We start from the raw sequence: 25,864 nt of genomic DNA on the forward strand, positions 1-25,864 counted from the left end.
AAGAAGACAACCGTAATGTCCGAGCCGTGGAATCAAAGACAAAAATGTAATATAATCATCACAATCCTTAAGGCCCTGCATACTTTGCTAATCTGTTCATCTTGATCTTGATACAAACACACAGGAAAATCTTCTACTTCAGGGTGTGCGAGAGGATCTTAGGTGTTCCATGAGAAGTTTTAAAGATCATTAATTAAATTATTTGTGAAACAAGTTCCAAGCACAGTAAGTATGTTTTTTTTTTTTAAACTCTTTTCTTGATCAACAGAATTTAAATGTGCCGCAGAAAGTTTAACTATAGGTTCAAGTATGTCGTGAGATAAAAAAGGTTGAAAAACACTATTCTGGTTGCACTGAACCATAGCCATGATTGTTTTATTTTGGAGACTGAGAAGTCATTTTAAAAATTACAGTTACTTGCTTAAAATGTTAGTGTTAAAACCTACAAACCCTCAAAGGAGCAGCCTAGCATAGTTCTTAATAGCAGATTTTTTTTTTTCAGGTGAGGATACAAACAACCAGGTCATAATATTTGAATTTGTTGGGTGGCGCCTATGGCTCAAAGGAGTAGGGCGCTGGCCCCATATGCTGGAGGTGGAAGGTTGAAACCCAGCCCTGCCAAAAAACTGCAAAAAAAAAAAAAAAAAAAATATATATGTATATAATATATATATTTGAATTTGTTCATAGAGTCCCTCTCGTAGTTGTGTTCCACACCCAAAAGGTGTGCCATATACCCCTACTTTGTGCCCATTAAGTGGGAGCACCCCAAAGCTCCCCTATAACTCCTCCCTCATTCCCCCTTCCCCCAAGTTGAATTGAATTGAGTTTTTCTTCTATATGGGAGCGAATCAGATCTGGCTTCATATTAGTATCGGATGTTTGCTTTTCCATTTTTGTGATACTTTACTAAGAAGAATGTATTTCAACTCCATCCACTTTAATACAATAGATGTAAAGTCAACATCTTTTTTATGGCTGAATAGTATTCCATGGTATACACACTACACAGTTTGTTAATCCATCCTTGGGTTGGTGGGCACTTACATCGTTTCCACATCCTGGTGATTGTAAATTGAGCTGTGATAAAAAAATCTAGTGCAAATGTCTAAAAGGATTTTCTTTTCTTCGGGGTAGATGCCTAGTAGTGGGATTGTGGGGTCAAATGGGAGCCCTAATTTGAGTTCTTTGAGGATTCTCCATACTTCTTTCCAAAGAGGCTGTATTAGTTTGCAGTCCCACCAACAGTGTAAAAGTGTTCCCCTCTCTCCGCATCTGCTCCAGCATCTGCAATTTTGGGACTTTGTGATGTGGGCTAATCTTACTGGGAATAGGTGAGATCTTCGGGTGGTTTTGAGTCGCATTTCTCTGATGATTAGAGATGATAAATATTTTTTCATGTTTCTTAGCCATTTGTCTGTTCTCCTCAGAGAAGGTTCTGTTCATGTCTCTTTCCCAGTGATGGGGGGGCTCCTTTTTTGTTGATTAATTTGAGTTCTCTATAGATCCTAGTTATTAAACTTTTGTCAGATTCATAACATGAAAATATCTTTTCCTATACTAAAGATTATCTGTTTGCTTTGACCATTGTGTCCTTAGCTGTGCAGAAGCTTTCCAGTTTAATTAAATCCCACTTGTTTATTTTTGTTGTTGTTACTATTGCCATGGAAGTCTTTGTAAAATATTTTCCCAGGCTGACATCATTGGGAGTTTTTCCTACACTTTCTTCTAGGATTTTTATCATTTCATGCCTTAGATTAAAATCTTTTATCCATCTTGAATAAAATGAAAGGTGTGGGTCCAGGTACAGTCTTTTACCTATGGTCATCCAGTTCTTCCAGCATCATTTATCAAATACAGATTCTTTTTCCCAGTGTAAGCTTTTGTTTGGTTTATCAAAGATCAGATGGCTGTTGAGACACTGGTTTTATCTCTTGGTTTTCTATTTGGTTCCAAATGTCTATTTCTCTGTTTTTGTGCCAATACCATGCTGTTTTGATCACTGTGGACTTGAAATATAGCCTAAAGTCTGGTAGGGTGATACCTCCAGCTTTGTTAGCCAAATTGCCTTGGCTATGCAGGGTTTTTCCTAGTTCTATGCAAAGTAAAGAACTATTTTTTCCAGTTCTTTAAAGTATGATGTTGGTATTTTAGTGGGGATTGCATTGAATTTGTAGATTGCTTTGGGTAGAATAGACATTTTAACCATGTTGATTATTCCCAGCCAGGAGCATGGTATGCTCTTCCATTTGTTAATATCTTCTGCTATTTCTTTTTTTAGGGTTTCATAATTCTCTTTGTAGAAGTCCTTTACCTTTTTTGTTAGGTATATTCCTGCATTTCATTTTCTTTGGAGCTACTAGGAAGGGAATTGTGTCTTTAATTAGTTTCTCAGCTTGGCTGTTGTTGGCATATACAAAGGATACTGATTTGTGGATGTTGATCTAGTAACCCGCAAATGTTACTGTATTTCCTCATCGCTTCCAGGAATCTTGTGCTAGAGTTTCTGGGATTCTCTAAGTATAAGGTCATATCATTGACAAAGAGCAAGAGCTGGATCTCCTCTGCCCATTTGGATGCCCTTTATATCCTTCTCTTGCCTGATTACCTTGGCTAGAACTTCCAGCACTACTGTTGAATAGTAGTGGAAATAGAGGACATCCTTGTCTGGTTCCAGTTCTAAGTGGAAAAGCTTTAAGTTTTATTCCATTCAGTGTGATATTAGCTGTGGGTTTGTCACAGGTGGCTTGAATCAGTATAACAAATGTGCCACCTACACCTATAGTCTTGAGTGTTTTTAGTAGAAACAGTTGCTGAATTTTATTAAATGCTTTTTCTGCATCTACTGAGGGGATCGTATAGTCTTTGGTTTTGCTTTTTTTGATGTGGTTAATTACATTTATATATTTGCATATGTTAAACCAGCCTTGTATCCCTGGGTTGAAGCCTATTTGATTGTGATTTATAATTTTTTTAATGTGTAGCTATAATCTATTGGCTAAGATTTTGTTGAGTATTTTTGCATCTATATTCTTTAGTGAAATTGGTCTATAGTTGTCCTTTTTTGTTGGGTCTTTTCCTGGTTTTGGTATCAGGATGATGTTTGCTTCATAGAACATGTTGGGGAAGGTTCCTTTCTTCTCAATGTTTGGGAATAGTTTCTGCTATATTGGTTTCAGCTCTTCTTTGAAGGTTTATAAATTGTGGTATGAAGCTATCTGGTCCAGGGCATATTTTTGTTGGAAGATTTTTTTTATTGTTTCTTTTATCTCAGTGCTTGATAGTGATCTGTCCCTGAGATCGATTTCTTCTTGGTTAAGTCTAGGAAGAGGGCGTGATCCCAGGTATTGGTCCATTTCTTCCACATTGTGAAATTTGGGGGCATAGAGTTTCTTGTAATAGTCTGAGATAATCTCTCATATCTCTGTAATACCTGTTTTATTTCCACTTTTTAATTTCTTGTTGAGGTTATTAGAGATTTTACTTTTCTGTTTCTAGTTAATCTGGCCAAAGGTTTATCAATTTTAATTATTTTTTCAAAGAACCAACTTTTTGTTTCATTAATTTTCAGAATGATTCTTTGGTTTTCAATTTCATTTATTTATGATTGAATTTTGGTTATCTCTTTTCTTCTGCTGGGTTTGGGGTTGGATTGCTCTTCCTTTTTGTTTCCTTAATATGCTTCATTAGATTACTGATGTGCTCTCTTTCTGCTTTTTAGATGTAGGCATCTAATGCAATAAATTTACATTTTAGGACTGCTTTTGAAATATCCCACAAGTTTTGGTAACTTGTAGCTTCATTGTTGTTATGTTTGAAGAATTTAACCATTTCCTCCTTTATCTCTTCCTTGACCCGACTGCCATTCACCATAAAGTTGTTTAATTTTCATGACTTTGTGTGGGGATGTAAATTTTTGTTGGAGTTGAGTTCCACCTTTATTGACTTGTGGTCTGAGAAGATACAAGGTATAATTTCAATCCTTTTAATTTTTTTGAGGTTTGATTTGTATCCTAGGATATCATCTATTTTGGAGTATGTTCTATGGGCTGACAAGAAGAGCATACATTCCTTAGCTTTGGGATTGTGTGTTTTGTATATGTTCTGTTAAGCCCATTGTTCTATGGTCACATTTAAGACCCCTGTAGCTTTGTTTAGTTTCTGTTGAAAGGATCTGTCCAATTCTGTGAGAGGAGTGTTAAAGTCCCCAGCTATTATGGTGTGATGGGATATCATATTGCTCAGACCTGTCAAGGTGTATGTCATAAATTTGAGAGCATTTAAGTTGGGTGCATAAATATTTAGAATTGAAATGTCCTTTTGTTGTATTGTTCCCTTGACCAGTATGAAGTGACCATCTTTGTCTTTCTTTATTTTAGTTGCTTTAAATCTACTTGTATCTGAAAATAAGATTGCAACTCCTCCTTTCTTATGATTTCCATTTGCCTGAAATACTGTTTTCCATCCCTGTACCTTGAGTCTAGATTTGTCCTTCAAGGTTAGGTGTGTTTCCTAGAGACAGCATATGGATAGCGTATGCTTTTCTTTATCTAATCTCCCAGCCTGTGCCTCGTCAGTAGGGAATTCAATCTATTAACATTTATTGAGAGAATCGATAAGTGTGGTGGAGTTCTAGTCATCTTATTTTGTGAAAGACTATTGCTTAGTTTTATCCTTTGCACCATTGTAGAAGCTAGGTTTTGTCCTTTCGTTTCTGGGTGTTTACTTTGGTGGTCCATTGTGATGGTCAGTGTAGAGAATAGGTCTAAGTATTTCCTTTAGAGCTGGTCTTGTTGTGGCAAATTTTCTCAGTGTTTGCATGTCAGTAAAAGATTTGAATTCTCCATTGATTTTGAAGCTTATTTTAACAGTATAGAGAATTCTGGGCTGAAAATGGTTTTTTTTAAAGAAGGTTAAAGGGGGTGGTGCCTGTGGCTTAGTGAGTAGGACACCAGCCCCATTTACTGAGGGTGGCAAATTCAAACCCGGTCCTGGCCAAACTGCAACAACAACAAAAATATAGCCGAGTGTTGTGGCAGGCGCCTGTAGTCCCAGCTACTCGGGAAGCTGAGGTAAGAGAATTGCCTAAGCCCAGGAGTTGGAGGTTGCTATGAGCTGTGTGATGTCATGGCACTCTACCAAAGGTGATAAAGTGAGACTGTGTTTCTAAAAAAAATAAATAAATAAAAAAAGGTTAAAAGTAGATGATCATTCTCTTCTGGCTTGGAAAGTTTCAGCTGAAAAGTCCATTGTCACCCTGATGGATTTGCCCCTGTAGGTCAGTTGGCACTATTCCTGGCTGCTTGCAGAATTTTCTCTTTTGTCTTGACTTTGGACATGTTTATGACAGTGTATCTTGGAGATGCTCTGTTTGTGTGGAGATGACCTGGGATTTGATACCCTCTAAAAGGAGTGTTTCAGGATCTTTAGTAAAACTTGGGAAATTTTCATTTATGATATCCTTCAGTAGGGCTTTCATTTCTTTGGGACATTCTTCTTCCCTTTCAGGGATCCCTATAATTCGTATGTTTGAACACTTTATAAAGTCCCATGATTCTCTGAGTGAATGTTCTCTTCTTCTCTCTTCTTTTTTGCCTCTTTAACTACCTGAGTTAGCTCATGAACTTTATCCTTTAGCTCTGAGATTCTTTCTTCTCCATGGTTTAATCTGTTATTGTACTTTTTACTGCATCTTTAAGTTCCCTGATTGACTCCTTTGTTTCCTTAAGTTCTGCTATATATCCTTTCTATATCTTCATATCTTTCATCCATTTTTCGGTTCTGGTTTTCCACTTTCTTGTCAATTCCCTTTATGGCCTTTACCATCCATATTTTAAATCCCTTTCTGTCATTTCCATTACTCCCTTATAGGTGGAGTGCTCTGCAGTAGCTGCCTCATGGTCTCTTGGGGGAGGAGGTTACTCTGTTTTGGTTTTACATGGTGCCAGGATTTTTCTGTGGTTCCTCGCCATGTGTGTTTTCTTCTTGTTCCTTCCCTTACTTTTTCCTTCTCACTGTCTCCTTTGCTTTGAATTACTTTGTCTCAGAGCTTAGGCGTTGAAGGAATAGAAGGGTAAAGAGCTAGCAGGAAGAAAGAAGAGGAAAAGAAAGAAAGAAAAAACAAACAAACAAAACTAAAAAGAATGGGGTGAAAGCAAGGAATTGGAGAAAAGGAGAGAAGAAGGACAGAAAGAGAGAAAGAGAGCAACAGGAGAAGTGGTGTTTTTCGTCAGGGTGCTATGGGCCCCACCCACAACCCCAGGACTTTGAGGGCAAGCAGGGAAGGTTCCTTGATGCCAGGAGCTTCTTACCAGCCTGAGCAAAAGCAAGACCCCATTTCCACCAGATATAGAAGAGAAAGAAAAGTAAAAAGATAAAAACAAAAAGAAAATGAAAAAAGAAAAATTGAGCAGTATGTCACAGTGGGGATCAGACAATACTGTCTTTCTAAGGGCCAAAGCTAGAAGGACACCCTGGACTGTGAGCGCATAATCTCCTGGAGCCAGACTCCTGCCAGAGAGCACAGATTCTTGCTGGCATAGTCCAGGTTCAATTTCTGGTTCTGATACTTACTAGCTGTGGGAAGCTGGTATATTGTTCCTTGATTTCCTCATTTGCAGGATGAAAAGGATAATCATAGCTAAGTTGTTGAATTGTTGTGGAGATTAAATGGGCAGCTATTATCTGCACTTAGAACAATGCCTAAACCTTTTAAGAACAATGTGAATATTTCTTTTTATTATTAATCCCTTTCCATGGTACCACACTACCAGCAATGCTGGAGTTTTAATAGGATGGGTGAAATGTGAGTACAATGAAGAAACCTCTCACAAATGCACTTGCTAATCAAACTAGATTTTTTATTAATTTAATTATATGATAAAGGGTCAAGAGGGCAGAAAATGGAATATTTTCTTAGAGCATCAATTTTAATTTAAAAGCTGTATTATGCTTCATAATTAAAAATTTATGCTTTTTGCAAGGCGTGATGCAAGTGTAGCAATAAAGTTGTAGTTTTTTGGTTAAGCTGCTTTGTGTTCTGCCTTAACTTTCTGGGAAATTGGTTAATTTCCTATTATTTTATGGGAATTTGAATAAAAATTTTGGACAAACATTGATCCATATATAGCACCTTTTAGATAGGGAAACACTCATTATAGGTACGAATTCGTTCTTTGGTTTACTTGTGGTTGTTTGAGTTGTTTGATCATCCGAACTCTCAGTAGTACTAAAGACCTTCAGGATACTCTGAACTCTGCCAGCAAGCTCAGAATGGTATTGGTATTTGTAACTTGGAATCTGTTATCGTGACCCTGTTCATTCCAGGTGAGCTTATGCTCAGACATGGTAATGGATTGGGATTGCACAGATAACTTGCCTCTTAAAAAGGCGTTTCCTTTTCTTGGGGTAAAAAGCAGCTTTATTGATGTATAATTGATAAATAAAAGTCTGCACGTAGGTATTTAATGTGTACAATTTGGTGAGTTTCATCACTTGCAAACACCCGTGATACTACCACCACATCAAAGGAGTAGACCCATCCAGCACCTCCCAAAGTTTCTTTGTCTGCTTTCATGATAATAACACTTGACATCAGTCTATCCTCTTAACGAGTTTCGAAGTGCACACTGCTGTATGACTATGTGCACAGTGTTGTACAGCAGAGCTCTAGGACTTACTCATCTGGCATGACTCAAACTATACCAGGGGAACGACAGCTCCCATTTGCACCTCCTTAGCCCCTGGCCACCACTGTTGTGTTACCTGCTTTCATGCATTTGATGATTGGAGACAAGTGCATGCATGCTGTATTTGTCCTGGGATGGGCATTTTTTTTCTTTTTTTTGAGACAGAGTCTCACTAAGTCGCCCTGGGTAGAGTGCTGTGGCATCACAGCTCACAGCAACCTCAAACTCTTTGGGCTTAAGTGATCTCTTGCCTCAGCCTCCCAAGTAGCTGGGACTACAGGCTATTTTTTGGTTGCAGTTGTTTTTTGTTTTTTTTTTTGTTGTTGTTGAGGCAGGGTCCCACCCTATGCCCCTGAGCAGAGTGCAGTGGGCGTGGTAGCTCACCGCAACCTCAGACTCAGGCTGTGGGCACCCTGCTGCCTCAGCCTCTGGAAGCAGCCGCTGGGATTACAGGCGCCCGGCTGGGTTTTTCCATTTTTTTCATGAGTCGGGGTCTCACTGTCGCTCAGGCGAGTCATGAACTCCTGAGCTCAAGCAATTCTCCCTCCTCAGCCTCCCACAGTGCTGGGATTACAGGCATGAGCCACTGCACCCGGCTGGTTGCAGTTGTTGTTGTTTAGCAGGCCCGGGCCAAGCTTGAACCCACCAGCTTCAGTGTACATGGCCAGCGCCCTACTCAATGAGCTACAGGTGCTGAGCCCCTGGGCTTATTGCAGCATGCAAGTGTGTATAAGTGTGGTCACCAACTTGGATGTGCAAGACAGGCCTGTGTCCTTTGCATCTTTTGAGAGCCCCATTGTATTACAACCAAGTGTTAAACGGGTACAGGAAGGGTGGTAGATTTTAAGCAGGTGCATGAAGTGAAGGAAGTCTATATAGATGCAAACACTCTTTAGTCGGGCTGTACCAACTAAGTCCACGTTCCCTACAGGTGGGGGCTCCAGAAGTGGGGCCCAAGGTTAAGGTATTGGGCCCATGTACCCCTCCAAGCCTTACCCTCTCTGTATACCTTTATTCACAGCCTTTGGGGTTATAACATCAGATGTGTGTATTTGAGGTATATTTAAGGCCGGGTTTCTCCCTGACTTCTAAGAAAGCAGCCCCTGGAGTGCACAGGTGAATGGCCATGAGATATGCCCATGCTTTTTGCACAATGTACCGTAGAGCAGCATCTCAGAGTTGAGACCCTGACGGTGCCTGGGGCTGGTGGGCACTCCTGATACCTACCGGCTCCACACTTTCTAGTAGTCCCACCCTGCCTATCAGCCTGCCCCTCCACCCCATCCACTTGCCTGCTCTGCTTCCCCTACCCCCATCCTGCCCATGGCCTGCAGGCCCAGCCTGCTGGACCGCCTCTGGCTAAACCACTTAATCCGGTGATATATTTCCTCTGGCAGGCTGAGCCCATCGATCCTGACTCTCAGGGATTTGATTACAGTGTTTTCTAACAAAGTCAAAAGCAGATTTCCATTAGAGGTTTATAGTTAAGTAATTATGGTGCTTTGGTGCTGTGTGCCAAGGCACAGGAACATACGGGGTAAAGATGTCAAGAGAAAAGGTCAGAGAATTAAATTTGAAAGAATGAAGGTGAGCGTTAGCAGGAGAGGCCTGGCTGACTGGGGCTCCCAGAGGGCGGAGAACCGTGAGAAAGGGGAGTTGTAAAAAATGAGCCATTTCACGCTTAATTACCATTTCCCATAAGGTACTTAGGGAGTGATGATGCACACTGAACTTGGACAATTAACATAATTAAACATTCATGGTGCCTGTGGCCCATTTCCTGCCTGGGGATATCTTTGGAAGCAGAAGTGAATTCTTTCTTCTTGGAGGTGATTTCAAGAGCAGGTGGGGGGAGGGCTTCCTATAGGGGTGGGCCTTTGGCGATGCCACCCTGACCCTGCATGAGTGGGGCAGGACCCCTGTAAAGAGCCTCTGCTGGTGGCAACTGGGGGCTGGGGAAGGTTGGATGCTGCCAACCTGGAATTGCTTCTCCATTGGTAGTGGGGAAGGGGTCTGTTGTCTATGGGCTTGCCCATATTTTGGTCAGTTCCAAGCCACTTGAATCTGCATCTCTGGCTGTCCCCTCCTTCCTTCTACTCTGACTGAAAGCTGTAAGGACTTCCTTGCCTTCTTTGGACCTTTTATGTGCTTTTTACTCTGAGGCCTGTTTCCAGGCCTGTGTTGCCAGTTCAGAAAGGGAGAGTGGCTTGGTTGTGTTGCAATCAGAAGGTGGCCTTGCTGGGATCAGACCCAGGGCACCTGCTGATGTGTCTACTAGCCTCTCAGGTGTGGGCGGGGTCTCACCAGACTGGCCGAGGGTATCCCAGGGTGGTTGTGCTCCGTTGAGACTCCCTCCAGACTTTGACAGTCCTAGCTTCTTCCTTGTGAGGGACAGCAGGTTTCCTAATTCCAGGGTGGTAGCCCTTGAATAAAATGACAGGTGAAGAAGGCACTGTTCGGGCCTGTAGCCTCATAGGGGCTCCCTCAAAGGCACTGGGACAGGACAGCAGAGTAGGGGACATGAGCTGGGTTTTGTTGGTTGGACTCTGTTGGTCCCAAGGGCAAGGACAGCAGACCCAGGCACATCCAGGAGGTGGTTGGGCTGGAGAGGCCTCTAGGTCCCGGCCCCCCAGCCGTTGCTGCCCTGAGCACAGAGGCATCCAGCAGATGCAGGGCAGAGGCTGCGCTGGGCATGCAGGTCAGTGGCAGGGACTTGTCCGTGTCATACCGTCACCTCTGTGCTGGCCTTTGGGCGGTGGCACATGAAGGGAGGAGGAGCTGGGGCACCAGGGGCCTTGGGCTGTGGTTAGTCTGTCCTGGGGACCGAGCTGGAGTCAATAATAACTTTGTCTGGCACCTGTTTGTAGCCACCTCAACTAAGAGGCACTTCTTCATCTTAGTCATCCCAGGCCCCCCCCCCCCCCCGCCCGCCGCACAGTCTGGCCTCCCCAGCTTACCCTCCTGCCCCCCTCCTTTCTGGGCCCTGGGCCCTTCCTTCCTCAGTGCCCTGTGGATGTCAGCCCTCTGGTCCCCAACAGGAGCTTCAAGCGCAACATGCTCCAAACAGCTTGCCTTCCTCCTGCAGGGCGCTCCCGAGGTCCTCCTTGCTGGGAAAGGTTCCTGGTCACTGGCTGCCTGTTCAGATCCATCTCTCAGCCCTGTGGCTGGCTGTGGACCCACCTCTCATCTTCCTGTGCTCATCCTTCATAGCTCCTGCCCGCCCCTCCGCATTCTCACCCCACCGCAGCCAGGGCTTCCCTGAGCCCTCCAGTCTCCCAAGCATCCTTGTCTCCAGTATGAGTTGCTGCTCCTTTTCACAGCATGGCCAAACCTACGGCCTTCTCCCTGCTCCCCTGTCTCTCCTTGGCCTTCTGTCTGCATAACCCCGGCTTTCCTCACTCACCACGTCAGGTCACCCACTGCACTTTGGGTCCTGCAGCACCCATGGTCAGGGTCACTCTTCCCACTCTGCCTACCTCTTGGCCCTCCTGCGGGCTCAGGTTCTCTATCCGTGTCTGGGCACCGCAGGCCTGGAGGGTGTCTAGGAGGGGGCTGGATCCACTCACTCTGTGACCTAACCCCAGTTCCCCGCCCCTTGCCCCCATCCCAAGAGTGCACTGACTGAGCGACAGGCCAACAGGCTCCCAGGCCCCTCATCCCAGCAGGTCCAGACCCTCAAAGGGCTCCCACCCAGGCCCCCACAACCTTGCCAGCGCCCAGACTTAGGCCAGACCAAGGATGCCTGGCGGGCAGCTCCCTCAGTCTGCAAAGTGTACAGCCCTTTGTACACTTTTGGGGGGGGGAGCCCCCTCTGGGCGGGGGATCCCTCTGCCCCCACCCTGGGGGAAGGTCCACTCCTGGTCACTTGAGGTTCTGGTTTTTCCTGCCTGAGCATAGCTTGCACTAGGACTGGAATCTCTGGCCCAAAGGATTTTGTGTTGTGTGTATATATATGTTTTCATTTCTATAATTTTTCCGTGAATGTTATCATGTTCTAGTATTCTATCCTGCCTTTGCTACTTTGCATCACAATCTTGGAGATTTTCCATTCTGGAACTTTATGGATTTGCCAATTCCTTCTGTGTCGTAGTTTATTTTTCTCAACACATGCCCTGATCCACATATTTTTATTTTGACAATCTGATGTAGGTATTTCATGTTTGTTAAAGCTACTCATTTTCTTTTCTGAGAGCTGTCCATTCATACCGTTTGTTCACTCCCCTTTTGGATCACTGAACTATTTCTTATTGATTTGTAGAAACACTTTACATATTAAGGAGGTTAGTCCTTTGTCTGAAGTGCACATGATGTTGGGTGAGTCCTGGGCTGTGTGTGAGACTAAACTAAGATCCCATAAAAGAGAGGAGAAGACTGGTGCACATTTAGTGTTTGTTGCTGTGTGGATAACCGGAGAGCATTTATTGGGCTCCTGTGTGAGGATGCTGCAATAAATCACACCCATGAGGAGCTGTCTTCAAGAAGGGAAAAGGGACGTGGGTAAACAAATAGGGTATGGGGAACTTGGGCCAGGAAGCTTCAGCCACTATGGGGATGGAAGGCAGGTGGACTCACTCTGGTGTCAAAACCTGACTGTCCTTGAGGGCTCTCTGGATGGGAGGAGCTGGGCATGCAGGGTGTGGAGCTGAGGTTGCAGACTGAGCTGGGAACCTGAGCTTTGGCTCCTTTTCTAAGCATCTCAGTGCTTATGTTATTTGTGTATTGCCTGCCAACTTTACATTCAAATCCAGATTTCTGGCTTCTTAACAAAAATCAGAAGGCCCTTCCACGTGGACCTGTACCCTCCTAGCCACTGCCAGCTGCCTCAGGGAGGAGAAAGCCTGCCCAGCTGCCACCTCTCATGCCCCAGTCCTCAGGCCACACTGACTCATGGCTTTTCTTATGAGAGTGAAATATTTCTTAGTTAAGAGGAATAAATAAAAGATAAACCAAGAGGGCTGCATGTGTCAAGGGAAAAAGGGAAGAGAGCATATTTCTTTCTGGAAATGCAGACCGTTTCTCAATGTTAAATGTGTAAACAAAGTGTGTGGGGCAGAGAGACGGTGCATTGTGAAGCACGCACGCCTGCCTAGCTACTGTCTGGCTCAATGGGCACCTGCGGGTCGAGGGTCAGGGAGGCCCCAGGTGGGAGTTGCCTTGGCATGAGGCATGACCCGAGGCCCATGCAGAAGGAGACGCATTGTTAGGCTGATAGGTGCAGTTGTTGGGGTGTGCCAGGAGCCATGGCGACAACTTCCAGGGACAGGGGAGAGGTCGGACAGCATGTGCCCACTGCAGGTGCACAGTGGGCACTTGCAGCGCCTGCTGCTGCCTCCACGTGCCTCCTGTGCTCTCTTGTCAGAGAAGACCAGGGAAGAAATAGACGTGCTGTCTGATGCGCCATAGCCAACTGCTCCTGCCATGAGATGTATACACTGCGGCTGCCTCCATGCCTGGGGCTGTCCCTGCTCCACCCGGCCTCAGCTGGCTCATAAGTAGCATGAGGATAACATTAGTTCTCCATTTGTCCAACAGGTGTTTTGCACGTCAGTTTATTTATTTACTTTGCCAAGGCCCATGTGGGTTCCTGGGGACTTGGAGAGCAGTCAGGCCTTAATCTTCCAGTTACCCGTGGAGCACATGTGTGTGTGTTGTGTGTGCTGCGTGCGTGTGCGGTGTCTGATCGGCAAGCTGGCGAACTATGATGATGGCTCTGCCCAGAGTGCCCTCATGGAGGTGAGGCTGCCTGGCAGACAGTCGTTACTGAAATACTTGACGAGTGAATGAACAGTGAGGAGTGAATGGAACTGCAGGCTTTGGGGGCCAGAGACACTAACTCCACTGGTGAAGGGCACGGGACCAGGCAGGCAGGCAGGACCTGTCCCCAGTAGGAGGAAAGTTAGGGTGGGACCTGGAAGGAGAAACAGGGTTTGCCAGGCAGAAGGTGAAGGTGACAGCGGGTCAGCCATTCTGGGGCGGGTGCTGCTGCCCCGGGGGACCACTTGCCAGCCTCAGAGGGGAATCAGGGCAGGGCTAGAGCCAGGACACGGCACGCAGGGCTGCACCACTGGATTGGCCACTCACCCAATACATCTCAGTAAACTGGCTGCTACCTGGCAGGGTTCCGTGAGCTTTCAAACAAGAAAAGGAAACCACAAACCTTTCAGAGTAAAATCAGGATGATTTTTGTAGCCTCGGCCTGGCCAGGGCCTGTCTTCTGGAGCCCTGGGGTCTCAGAGTAGCCAGGGCCTGGCAAGCTGTGCAGGAATGGAGCCTCTCTCTCCCCTCCCTGGTTCCCTGGGTGGCCCCAGGACCTGGCCTAGAGTGCGTTCCCACCTGTCCTCCCACCCCACTTTGTTAGGAAAGGCCCCTGTGAGGCTGCCTCTGGGATTAAATTTACAGTATTCAGCACTTGCTCTGATTTCTGATTTCCTCCCTGCTCTAAGAGGGGCTGATCAAATTAAGCCCCGTCAACACTGGTCTGACAGCAGGCTGGATGCTATGTGGGGGGCGTGGTGAACCTGGGCTGCAGGGCATAGGGGAGCCCTTCCCTCCTTGACTGCAGCTGGGGCATTTCCAGGACAGGAAGCATCATGGAGGGATTGGGGTCCACCTGGGCCAGTCAGTGACCCCACCCTAGTCCTGGGCTTCCGGATGCCCAAGTGCACAGAGGAAGGCCAACAGGGGTGAGACCCCAGACCCTGCAGGGTTGGGTGGGGTGGTCAGGGCTGAGAGCGGTGGCTACATGGGTTGCCTCACAGCGCACCCCTGTGGCAGGGGCAAGACTGATGGAGGCTTTTGTGGCCCATGAAGGGCAGGAGAGAAGCCAGAAAGAAAGAAGGGACAGGCCTGGGCTTGCCCTCAGGTGGGGCTAGAGCAGAGGAAAGGGGCATATGGCTTAGGAGGGGATAGAGGGCTGGGGAAGCTCTGGATGTGAGCTGGGTAGGACATGTGGGGCTCTCCTCTGGGCAGCCCTAGCAAGCCAGGCTGCTGCTTGCCACTAGGGACCCTCTGTCCCCCACTAGAAGCACAGGGGCATGGGGAGGACCTCAGGGTGGATCTCCTGGACTGCTGGTCAAGAGAGGAATAGGGAGGAATGGGGCAGTCCTGGTCATTGCTCCTTGGGCAAGCCCTGGACACAGAGGGCATGAGGAAGAGCAGGCAGCAACCTGGCTCTCCTGGCAGAGCCCTGCCCCTCCTGGCTCGCCCAGTGGGGCCCTCTGTGTGTCTCTGTATTTTTGCACTCCCCCTCCCCCGAATGCTCTTATCAACATGGTCCAGGTGACCGGCACCCCTCTGCTGTGCAGGGCATCCAGCGCCAGGGCCCAGTGGCCCCAAAAACAGACCCCCCCAGTGTCTCACTAATCCTGTCCAGCACACGCTGCCATTTAGAGCAGCCACAGTTTCAGTTACTAAGAAGACACCAGTAAGGCGAGCACAAGGCCCAGCTGGGTGGTTAGGGGTCCGGCTGCTCTGCAGCATCCAGCGAATCTTTCCTGTATCTCCCAGTCCTGTCAAAGCCCCAAGTGTCAGGCTGTTGATTGTTTTAACTGTGGCTGAAAGTGCAGTGCGTCCTTGTGCCCCAGGGTCACAGTAGTGTGACTCTGCTAAACAGGTCCCTGGTTCCTTCAGCTCACTCTTGTGTGCTGGGCCCAAATGCAGCTCCTCCGAGAGGTCTGTCAGAGGCTTGGGGTGCAGTGGGCCAGCTGGATGCTGCAGTCAGACAAGAGTGCCTGTTGCCTGCCGTCCCCGGCTGTGTTCCCTCCTCTGTGTAAGAGGGATCCCGTGCCCACCTACTGGCTGCTGTGAAGAATAAATGGGGGGATGTTTGTCAAGCCCCCAATGTCCAACATGGGGTGTGACAAGGTATCTAGAGAATTCTTCCTGCTGGGAAGGTGGCCTGGTGGTACAGTGTGGAGAAGCGTGTGACTGGCCCCAGCAGGCCAGGGGGCTGCAGGAGGAGGGCTGGCAGCAGAGGCCGGCCAGTCCTGGGCTGGGGAGGAACTGGGACAGGTGTCTGAGAACCCTGCACCCAGCTCATGCAGGGCCTGGTAGCACCAGCCCCTGGGACCACATGCACGTGTTGGCAGCAGGCCCCTCCAGAAGGACCAGGATCCCTCCTCTGTAGTCCCCTTGCTCACCCTGTCTGACACAGTGTCCAGTGTCCAGTCCTGGGCTTAGCACCTGGGAAAATGAAGGGCTGACAAGGGAGACTGCAGTTGGCAGGGAGAGAGAAATGCCTTGGCACTTGGATTGGGAGAATGTGGAGACTGACGAGGTGGCAATCCTGCTGGCAGCAGGTGCCTGGGCAGTGCTGAGGGGACAGGGCAGGCTGAGTAAGCCTTGCCCTGGCATGCTGTGCCCCAGGTGAGCAGCGCAGCTGGAAGGGCAGGGAGTGTCCAGTCCTGGGCATTCCAAGTGTGAGGTGCCAGAGGCCTTTTGGGAAAAATGCCAGGAGGCTGCCAGATGTCCAAATGAGGGACTTGGAAGCACGTGCCAGGCTGGCGACAGGGATTTCCCGCCTGTGACATGCTTTGATGGGCTGTGCAGGGAGAGAAGCCTCTGGGCCGAGTAAATATTTTCTTTTAAAGATCTGCCAGTCTCTCCACTGGCTCCCACCCTCTGGCCTCTGCGTGCTGGGCAGTGCAGTGAGGAGACCTTTGGGCCGGTTCCCCTTCCCCAGGCTGACTGCCCAGCAGAGAAGAGGCTCTTGGCCTTGGAGGCTGCGGCTGGTCCCGGGGGCCCTCCCAGTTGAGCAGGTGTTTGGCAGGGGGAAGGAGTCAGCTGGGTCCGGCTCCCTGCCCTGGCTTCTGAAGGCCCCTGGCTAGGCTGTTGAAGGAGCTTTTGTGAATCTTTGGAACAGGTTTGGGCCGGTGGGGAGGACTGCAGAAGCCTCTGGAGGGTGGCACTGTGGGCACAAGCAGGTAAGGAGAAGCCCAGGCAATCCCTGGAGGGCAGGAGTTCAGGGATCTTATGGAGCCTCTGTGTGAGGGGCATAAGACAATAGGTGCTGGGCCCTGCTGCAGGAAGCCTTGAAGGGGTTCCCAGAGCTCCTGTCATCAAGCATGGCCCTGCTGGCTCAGGTCCAACCTCAGTGGCCTCACGTCTCTGCTAGGCCATGTGGCATCACTTCCCATGGGCGTGCATTTGGGGGCTGAACCAGAGTCTGGCCCTTTGCTGGCCAGAGACCTTACATACCCAGCAGGCTTTCTGCTTACTCCTCACTGGGGTCCATCCTGGAAGTAAGAGGCATAGCACAGGGCAAAACAGTGGCACGGGCTGAGGCCTTAATCGTGTTCTGTGTCTGCAAAACCAAACCATGGTGTCTAGCTTAGGCCAACACATAGGGTTGCGTGTGTGTGTCAGTGGGGTGTCATGTTAGGATTCTGTGGTTGCAAGAGTCAAATGAATTGACTCCAAGAGCTGGGAAGTCCACGGGTATATCAGCTTCAGCCACAGCTGGCGGTGGGCACCTAAGTGGTGTTGCTGGCCCTTGGTCATCTCTCCTCTTTGTATCTCAGGGGACAAAGAGGCAGCCAGTCGCCTCAGGATCACATTTTATCAGCTAAGCAACCCCGCAGAGAGAAAAGTGAAGGAGCTTATCTTCCTATGTACACTGACAAATGGCATTGGGTTTCATTGTCCCAGCTGGGCCACGCGGACACTGCTGGAGCTGGCGGTGCTCCAGTGGGATTGGATTCCCCTGAGACATGTGGGTGGGAGTGGGGAGGGTGGATCACCAAAGTAAAACAAAGGAGCAGTGCCCAGAAGGGGGCAGGTCATCACATTGCATGCCTACAGATGGCTCTGTGAGGGCAGGTTGGCGCTGGGCATGCCAGGATGTTCCACGCTTACCGCTGGAGAGTGCCCTTTACCTTCTGTCCTGGGAGAGCGTGTTCTGAGGACCGGCCCAGAGAGAGCAGCCAGGCAAAGTTTTTTCCTCCTTCTCCAGAGCTCTATTTTTCTCCCTGGAATGTTGAGCAGACCTGGGGCTGGAGTGTCCGTGTGTGGGCAGCCCATTCTATGGTAGTCCAGATCTCCTCTCAAAGATTTGGTGCAGCTGTTACTAGTACAGTCTTGACCGGCAGGCTGGGAGCCCCTCCCTATTCTGTCCCCCCTCGGGTCGTAAAAATGACATTGGATGAGCTGCGTCTGTTGGAGTTGCAGAAATTAATTCAGATTTGGTAATAAAATTATAAAGGGCTGGGATGAAATAATCACAATGAGCTTCTTTTAATAAAGCTCACCAGTGGGGCTCTGTGCTGATGGCCCCCATGGGGCTGAGCCTGCGTTCTGCCTCCCAGAGCCTCCAAAGTGCCTGCCTGCTTCCAAGCAGGGCTTTCTGCTAGTCCTGATTATGCTTTTACATAAACATATCTTAATGATCATCTTTAGGGGAATGTGCAGCCATGGACTGATTGTCTCTAGGTTGTTATCAAAGGGAGGGGATGACCTTCCTCCAGATGACCTCGCCTGGGGTTGGGGGTCTTGGTGTGGTCCTGGAGGCTGCTGGTGCAGGCCTGGCAGTGTTGTGAGCAGCAGCAGGGTGGCTTTCTGACCTCAGTCTAGTTCCCCAGCCTTCATTTCCTTTCCTGAGCAACCTGGAGCTTCCTGCTCTGCAGGGCAGTTGTAAAGATTTACATTTGGGGACTTCTGAGCACAGGGAAGGGAAATTGATTTGTTCTCATCTATGTGGTTGAAGGGTTCGGGCAGCGGCATGGCATCTGTCTGTGTGCCAGGCACTTTTGCAAGTGTGCCCATCACCTCATGCTTGTCCCCTAGACTAGCGAGTGTGCCTATCCACCCTCACACTCAGTCAGCAGAGGCTGGGAGAGTGAAAGGCAGCTCATGGGGCATAGGACAACCATGGAGGGGCCTGGAAAAAAGCCCAGGTCTTAGAGCCCAAAGCCTGCCCAACAGTGAGATCATAAAAAAGCATTTAGGGCCAGGTACAGTGTCTCGCACCTACAATCCTAGCACTCTGGGAGGCTGAGGTAGAAGGATTGCTTGAGGTCCGGAGTTTGAGACCAGCCTGAGCAAGAAGGAGACCTCATCTCTATGAAAGAATAGAAAACTTAGTTGGGTATGGTGGCTGGTGGCTATAGTACCAGCTACCTGGGAGGCTGAGGTGGGAGGATTGCTTGACTCCAGGAGTTTGAGGCTGCAGTGAGCTATGATGACACCACAGCACTCTATCCAGGGTGACAGAGTAAGACTGTCTCAAAAAAAAAAAAAAAAAAAAAAAAAAGCAGTTAGGCTTATTTTCTTGTAGAACTTCCATGACTTTATTTTAGTCATCCATCTACCTGGAATTTGTTTTTGCTCAAGGTAAGAATTTGATCTTTTCGTCCTAACCCGTTATCGTAACCTTATTAAAACAAACAAAAGCCATTTACCCCCAGACCTCTCTCTTTCTTCCCTTTTTTCCTGCACTGAGCAACCATTCTAAGGCGATTGAAGAGCATCCTTCTGATAGTGCATATTTTTTCTTGTATCTGTATATTTTTAATTCACATAAACTGTGCTGTGTGGTGCACCTCATCCCGCTTCTTGCCTCTTGCACTCTGCACTCTGTTTTTAAGTTTGTGGCTATCAAACTTTTAGCATCTGTAGCACTGTGTGGGGTGGGCTGGCCACATTTGCCTCTCCGCTTAGCCTCCGATGTCACTCAGGTTTCCAGCCCCTCCCTGCCCAGCCCACGCAGGCGGTGCTATGAGGAACAGCTCGAAGTTGCCTACCTGTGGGCATGCACAGGCGGCCTGTCTGCAGGCCCAGGCTAGGGGACTGAAAAATGGCCCAGGGGCAAAGGTCAGTCTGAGGATATCTGATAAACATCCTGTATCTTACACCCGTATGGTGCTCTTACAAATAATCTACTAAGTGTGGCCAGCTGCTGGGAATCTCCACACACCCCATCTCCACTGTCCCCTACCAGCATTTGCTATCTTTATCACTGACTAATTTACCTACTAGTTAATTATTTGGAGACTCCGGGAGCAGGTGAGAGGGTCGGTCTCCAGGTTGTTGTCTGGCTGCTGCTTCTCTGGGTTTGGGCTCTAAGACCCTCCCCTCTGGGGAGGTCATGAGCAAGGTCATGAGGGAGTCTTGGGAAACACAGGGCTGAGCACGGCAGTGCTGAGAGGGGGGACACCAACCAGACATATAGTCAGCGGGCAGGGGCTGCCCTGTACTTTCTTCTTTCTTCTAAGCTCCCTGTAACCTCCCTCCATCTCTCAGGGGAAGCCAGAAACTCCTGTGAGCGATGTGTGTGTCCTCCGAGAGCAGGAAGGGAGAGACCCTCATCAGCACATGGTCAGGATAAGCCAAATCCTGCTGAGAACATGGGCCGACCTCTCTTTGACATCCTGTCCTCAGTCAAAAAGATGGCCGGCTGAGGGCGGCGCCTGGCTCAGTGAGTAGGGTGCCGGCCCCATATACTGAGGGTGGCGGGTTCAAACCCAGCCCCGGCCAAACTGCAACAAAAAAATAGCCGGGCGTTGTGGCGGATGCCTGTAGTCCCAGCTACTCGGGAGGCTGAGGCAGGAGAATCATGTAAGCCCAAGAGCTGGAGGTTGCTGTGAGCCGTGTGACGCCACGGCACTCTACCCGAGGGCGGTACAGTGAGACTCTGTCTCTACAAAAAAAAAAAAAAGATGGCCGGCTGGAAGTGAGGTCTTGGGGATGAAAGTCTACGTCCAGAGTGGTACTACTGCACCGTGGGGCCGAGCTGTGACCCCAGGGACTCCCTGGCCAGGCCTCCTGGATTGGGCTCCCGTTTCCTTTTTTTTCTTGTTCTTTCTTGGTTACGTCTTTTGTTAGGTGGAACACATCCCTCAGTGGCTTCTGGAGAAAGGGTGCTTGGTGGGTCCATCTTTTGAGAACTTACATATCTAGACATGTCTTTATTCCACTTTGATACTTGAATGAGCCACAGAATTCTAGCTGGGAAACCATTTTCCGTCAGAATCTTGCAGGTTTTGCTCCATCCTTTGCCTGCTTCTAATGCACGTTTGAGAAACCGAAGCCATTCTGCCTCGGATCCTTTGCATGTGATCTTCAGCCACCTTTCCGCTTCTCTTATTCCCTGCAAGAGTTTGTAGACCTTTCCTCACTGCCTTGGGATTCAACTGTCTCAATACACCAAGTCCAACACCCCCCAGCTCATATTCTTTAGCCTCCAGCTGTTCTGTTGTTAATTCTTCCTCTCCAGCTGACCCTGTCTTTTGTCAACTTGTAACTTAAAGGTATTTTTAAAATTCCCGTGTGAACGTTTTAGTGGGGTTCTAGGGAGGAGCTAAATGCATGTATATGTTCACTCCATCACTCCCAGAAAACCCTCCTATGCTTGGATTCGATTTGGGGGATTTTGATTCAGTTCCTTTGATTTGTGGACACTGGCACGGCTAGGTTCTAATTCATGCAATTTTATAATATGTTCTATTATTTGAAAGATTTGTATCCCTCTCATTATTATTCTTTTTAAATATTTGTTCTGGCTAGTCTCATCTGTATAGTCTTCCAGATGAATGTTAGAATGACTTCGTTGCATTTTAACAATTCTTTCGTGGAGCCGGGGTTAAATTTATAGATTAATGTGGAGGAGACTCAACTTCCGACCCAGGATTGTGTCATTTGTCTTCACTTTTTGAGGTCTTATTCTGTATTTTCAGGGAGCTTTAGACCGCATTGTATCACTTTTTGTCTAGTGTTTAAGTGTTCTTTTTTTTTTTTTGCTTATTCCTAGGTATTTTGAAAGTTTTGTTGTGATAGCTAATAAGCCCCTTTTTCCTACTTTTTTTCTAGCTAGTTATTGCCATTAGTATGTACAAGAATGGTATTGATCTTTGCATACTTATTTTATGTAATGTGAAAAGTATCTATCTATGCTTTGTAGTTTGGTAAAATTCTTCTGTGGAAGCTTTTCTTGGACGACTTTTTGATTTCTTCTAAGATTGTTGGTTTACTCAGGCTTTCTACTTGGAAAGGAGATGGGCAGTGCTGACAGCTCGTTATCCAAGCCGACAGTTGGAATTTATAGTTTCTGTTTAGTCTAGACCTTGACAGGGCAGAGCTGCCGCTGCTTCTCAATGCTTCCAGAGCACAGACCCAGGCCCAGGTTTTCTCTTCTCCAGACTCAACGTTCTTGTTTCTACCAATTCTCCTTTCCCCTCAGTCAACCCTCAGTGCTGGAGAAGCCACTTCAAAGGTCTGGGCTCTCTCTGCTCTTTCTCTCTGGTGGAGGTGACTTGGCCAAGTCACTTCTTAGTCTTTCTGCTCCTTCTTTCCTTGAGGCTAAAATGGGGGCGATAATGATGATGGTGTGGGAGCCGAGTAACTGTTAGGGGAAGGGGGCAGCTTTTTCTCTGCAGAGGCCTGTGCCCTGAGGCTTGGATGCCATCGGCTACTCCTAGGGTGCTAGCAGGTGCAGCCCTTGGCCCTTCGGCACCCTTTGCTCTCTGGGACTGTGGGTGAGCTTGGCCACTGTGGCCTGCCTGTTCCCCGGAAGGCAGTTCCGTCAGGATTCCTTGGACCATAATTCTGCTCCCCCTGATTCTGTTCTTGTTGATTGACTCTCTGATGGAAACTTTTCATTCCATTCTAGACACTCTGGAACTAGAAAGTGCTCTTAGATGTGCTGCTTGCTGTGTCATCCTTTGGCCAAGACATGAGCTGCCATCCGGAAGGGACCCCATGTACAGGGAATGCCAGGAACTTAAAAACCTTTTGGTTACCCATTTAAAATATAGGATCCTGCTACAGGCACCTCCCTTAGGGGAGCTGTAACCCATTTGGGCATGATTGCTGGGGTCCTGGTGGATTAGCTATCCCAGAGGCACCAACAGTGTCTTGTGGGGGAGGCTGCACACAGAGGGAAGTAAGACCAAGGGAAGTGTCCTCCTGCCTCCACAGGAGATGGGCAGTGCTGACAGCTCGTTATCCAAACCTGGTGTGGTAATGAGGGATGGAGCAAAGGCCACGGGAGCTCCGGGTCACTGCGGCTTAGCAGGGCCAGGCATAAGCATGTGGGAGCTCCTGGAGGAGGAGGGGAGAGTGGCAAATAGCCTGCCTCTGGCCTGAAAGGACCAAGTGCAGCTTAGACCAGGTAGGCAGCCCAGTGTGGGTGGGCAGACCCCAAAGCCAAGATATTGTCAAGGGGATGAAGCCAACCCACAACTGTGCCAGAGTACTGGCCAGCGCTCCCTTTATCAAGACTCTATCTGGAGGACAGGTCTGTTTAGGAATAGAGTGTGGTCAGAGTCTCTCCATGGCTTGGGTTTCAGGGTCAAGCCCATTGCAGGGAAGACTGAGGTGTCTGGTGATTGACAAGGTGAGGCATCAGCCTGGCTGCCAGGTCTTGCTGGGATGAAGAGGTGGGGAAGGGTGGCAGGGCCAGGCTATGTAGGGTCAGTAGACCCCACTGACCTTGGGTATGTTTTTTCTGTCTTGTGCTGTGTCCTGAGGAAGACTGAAGCTTCCAGAGGCCAGACTCGGGGCAAGGCTGTCTGTCACCTACCTGGTGATACAGGAGCCCTGGTCTTTCTCTTATCTACTTTGCCTTTGGACTTTGGGGCAGCTCTATAGGGCCGTGGCAGAGGGGGAGTGTTCTAGAATGTAATGTCTGTGTCATCCCCCAAAATGATAATGATTAAAGTAATCACAGCAATAATGATAATTCTGCTTGAGGTAAATGGACATTTCTAAATCATCTTTAGAAAACTTTGCTGTTGTTAATAAACCTGTAACATAAATATAGTTTAAAATGATGCTGGTTTGGCATAAACCACTTTAAGACATGCCCCAGCCTAGCTCTAGCCTGATGGCCACCCCCAAGCCCTTCTGTAGGGAATGTTACTACATGAGGACTCTGATGCCTTAGGGGACCAGGAGGGCATCAAGTGTAGTGAGCGTGTGGCCTGGTGACCCAATCCCTGTGTCCTGTCTCCAGTCACGGCCATAATCACAACTTAGGGTTCCCCCCAGGAGGCCCCATCTTCTAATTCCTCAAGAGGAGCTAGATGTTCTAGATTTTTAAAAATGTGAAATCTGCCTGTTTTCAAATATTGTCAGACAAAGAATTTTAAAAATACTTCGTGGCCCTAAAAGACACTTTTGTGGTCTGGTTTTGCTCTGGGGGCTGCTGTGGGTGACCCCTAGATTGATGAGGGCAGAGGCTCCAGTCTAGCCTCTTCCCTAGAGTTTCCTGTGGAAATTATCGTTTTTCTGCTTTCCAAGGTGGTTTTGAAGGTGAGCCGTCTCTGCTGTTTGGAAATGCAAAGAAATAAATGTATAAAAATAGAGTGGCAATTCCTCAACCGCCCGGTCAGGTTTAAGTCCCCAGCATTTCCTCTGGGAATGGCATGGATGGCCCTGAATCATCTCTAGGCAGCTGAGCAGGCTGATCCACAGGCTGCTGGCCCTGCCCCTAGAGTGTCCCTGCCATGTGCATGTCTGTGTGTGCACGCCTGTATGTACATGCCTGTGTGTGCACACCTGTGTATACATGCCTGTGTGTATGCCTGTGTGTGCACACCTGTGTGTGTATGCCTCTGTGTGCACGCCTGTGTGTGCATGCCTATGTGTATGCCTGTGTGTGCATGCCTGTGTGTGCACACCTGTGTGTACACGCCTGTGTATGCATGCCTGTGTGTATGCCTGTATGTGCATGCCTGTGTGTACATGCCTGTCTGTGCACGCCTGTGTGTGCATGCCTCTGTGTGCATGCCTATGTGTATGCCTGTGTGTGCATGCCTGTGTGTACATGCCTCTGTGTGCATGCCTATGTTTATGCCTGTGTGTGCATGCCTCTGTGTGCATGCCTATGTGTATGCCTGTGTGTATGCCTGTGTGTGCATGCCTCTGTGTGCATGCCTATGTGTATGCCTGTGTGTGCATGCCTATGTGTATGCCTCTGTGTGCATGCCTCTGTGTGCATGCTTATGTGTATGCCTGTGTGTGCATGCCTGTGGGTACATGCCTCTGTGTGCATGCCTATGTGTATGCCTGTGTGTGCATGCCTGTGTGTGCATGCCTCTGTGTATGCCTGTGTGTGTATGCCTGTGTGTGCATGCCTGTGTGTACATGCCTCTGTGTGCATGCCTATGTGTATGCCTGTGTGTGCATGCCTCTGTGTGCATGCCTATGTGTATGCCTCTGTGTGCATGCCTGTGTGTACATGCCTCTGTGTGCATGCTTATGTGTATGCCTGTGTGTGCATGCCTGTGGGTACATGCCTCTGTGTGCATACCTATGTGTATGCCTGTGTGTGTATGCCTGTGTGTGCATGCCTGTGGGTACATGCCTCTGTGTGCATGCCTATGTGTATGCCTGTGTGTGCATGCCTGTGTGTGCATGCCTGTGTGTGCATGCCTATGTGTATGCCTGTGTGTGCATGCCTGTGTGTGCATGCCTGTGTGTGCATGCCTATGTGTATGCCTGTGTGTGCATGCCTGTGGGTACATGCCTCTGTGTGCATGCCTATGCACATGTGTGCATGTACGTGCACTGGGGAGACACAGGGAACTGTAGAGCTGGGAGACAGGACTCTGGAAGGCACAGGCACCCCAGCAGTGCTCAGTCCTGCCCTGTGCTCCTCTTTTCTTTCTGAAGCCTCTTGAGCCTCCACTATCCCTTGCCCTCAGCAAAGTAGCAGGTTCAAGCCTCAAAACCAGTGGTCAGTTTGCCTTGTCTGAGACAGGCAGAAGGGAGTGGGGAGAGAGCTCCTGGCTGAGATAGGCCACCCTGAGGTTCTATCAGTTTCCACCTGTAAAATGGGGACAGGACTTTGCATTGAAGAGACCTGCTGTCAGTGCTGGGCAAGAACGTGTGCACTGAGGCTAGGGGTGGCCAGGCTGACTTGCTTATTCATGAACATGCTGCCTCCAGGGCCTGTCGTGGCCCACTCTGAGGGAGTGCCTGTTCCCTGTCTGGGAGGAGGCAGCAATATGAAGCTTTGGGGGATAAGTGAGAAGAGTTGTTCTGGAAGTCTCTTTGTAGAGAAGTGACATTGGAGGAGTAACAGCAGCTCAGCTCAGCTCTTGGTTCTCCACTCTGAGCTGCAGAGGCTTCAGGCATGGCCACCCTGGCATAAATTGTTGATGTCCCAATGACCTGTGGCTCTGGGTCCCTCCCAAGCCAGGAAGACCGGCCTCGGGAATGTTACAACGAAACAAGACTCTGGG

At 48.3% G+C, this 25,864-nt stretch overlaps 1 protein-coding gene across 3 annotated transcripts in view; it reads left to right on the forward strand.

Moving 5' to 3' along the window:
* Positions 1–25,864, forward strand: part of ADAMTS2 (ADAM metallopeptidase with thrombospondin type 1 motif 2) — a 230,376-nt gene that overhangs the window by 107,628 nt on the left and 96,884 nt on the right. The window lies entirely within an intron of this gene.

The sequence above is a fragment of the Nycticebus coucang genome, chromosome 17 (genome assembly GCF_027406575.1).
Source record: "Nycticebus coucang isolate mNycCou1 chromosome 17, mNycCou1.pri, whole genome shotgun sequence".
Lineage (NCBI taxonomy): Eukaryota > Metazoa > Chordata > Mammalia > Primates > Lorisidae > Nycticebus > Nycticebus coucang.